Source organism: Myotis davidii, unplaced genomic scaffold (assembly GCF_000327345.1).
Source record: "Myotis davidii unplaced genomic scaffold, ASM32734v1 scaffold955, whole genome shotgun sequence".
Classification (NCBI taxonomy): Eukaryota; Metazoa; Chordata; class Mammalia; order Chiroptera; family Vespertilionidae; genus Myotis; species Myotis davidii.
The window spans coordinates 255,640-257,307 of record NW_006287066.1 but is presented as its reverse complement, the minus strand read 5'-3'; the positions used below and the strand labels follow the sequence as shown (position 1 = coordinate 257,307).

Genomic DNA, 1,668 nt, shown 5'->3' with positions numbered 1-1,668 from the left:
CCGCACGGCCCTAGTGAGCACAAGCCTCAAAACATACCAGCACTTCACCCTGGAGAAGACATACCTGCGTGAGGATTTCTTCTGGGCCTTCCGCCTGCTGCAGGGGACTTTATCCGTGTCCGCTTCTTCCAGCCACTGTACCTTGAGCGGTTCTTCGCAGGGGAAACATTGAGCACCTAGAGGACAAGCTCTTCAACACTTCCCTGGAGGTGCTGCCCTTTGATAACCCCCAGTCAGACAAGGAGGCCCTGCAGAAGGGCTGCTCAACCACCCTCCAGAGCAGCTGCGATGGCTACCTCCGGATAGGTTCCTACAAAGGCGTGGCCGAGGGCGAGATGGACCCTGCCTTTGGTCCCCTGGAAGCACTGCGCCCCTCCATCCATACAGACTTGTCCGTGTGGGTCATTCTGAGTGAGATCTTCCTGAAAGAGGCCGACTAACAGAGGACTTCTGAGGACTGGCCCTGAAGCCCGGGAGACTAGGGATGTCTTTGCTGCTGCTCCCACAGGGCCAGATGTAGCCCACCCAGCCTGAGAGGTTGTTCCTGGCACCCATCAGCAGCCTGGGGTTGCCGCTGGCCGAGAGGCCCCAGGAGCTAGTGCTACCCACCCGCCTGGCTGCGGGAAGAGGTGGTGGTCACCACACTGTGACTGAGGCTGGCCTGTGCCAACCTGAACTGTTCGCAGGTGAGCTTGAGCCAGGTCATTTTAGAGCTTTTTTCCTGGGCGTCTGCTCTCTCTGGCACAGACACTGGAATGCATAGACTACTTTATGTGCTGTGTTTTATATTCTTGGATACATTTGATTTTTTTCACTGAAGTCCACATATATTTTTATAAGAGTGTGACTTGTAATAAAGAGTTAATGAAGAAGGGGGGGAAAAAGACACTTTTACTTCTTCCTTGCCAACCTGGCTGCTTTTTATTTATTTCTTTTTCTTGCCTGATTATAATGATTAGAACCTCCAATGCAATGTTGAATAGAACTGATGAGAGTGAACATGCTTGTTCATTATCTTAGAGAGAAAGCTTGACTTTTCACTATTAAGTATGATGTTAACTGTAGGTTTTTTCATAGATGCTCTTCATTGACTTGAGGAAGTAATTTTTATTCCTGGTTTGCTGAGTTTTAAATTGGGAATGGATGTTGGAGTTTGTCAAATGTTTTTTAATATATTCTCTTATCTATGGAGATGATATATGGTTTCCATTTTTAGTTGACATGGTGAATCACATTGAGTTGAAAATACTTCCCAATCTCCCTTTTAATTTATTTATCCAAGTGGATTTTTTAAAAATTTCATTTGCCTTTATTTATTGAATTTTTTTTTTATTGTTTAAAGTATTACAAATAGTAGTACATATGTCTCCTTTTTTTTCCCAATTGACCCTTCCCCCAGCCTCCCTTACCCGCCGGCACATGCCCTCAAACCGCACCCCTCTAGTGTCTTGCATCCATTGGTTATGCTTATATGCATGCATACAAGTCCTTTGATTGATCTCTTATCTCCCCGCCCGCAACCCTCAAGCCTTCCCGCTGTAATTTAACAGTCTATTCGATGCTTCTTTGCCTCTGTGTCTATTTTTATTCATCAGTTTAAATGTTCTTTATATTCCACAAATGCGTGAGATCGTGTGGTATTTTTCTTTCACTGACTGGCTTATTTCA

The 1,668-nt window shown here is 45.5% G+C and overlaps 1 pseudogene; it reads left to right on the top strand.

The window, feature by feature from the left end:
* LOC102763584 overlaps positions 1–546 on the top strand; it is a 1,890-nt pseudogene extending 1,344 nt beyond the window's left edge.
* Positions 547–1,668: the final 1,122 nt, after the last annotated feature.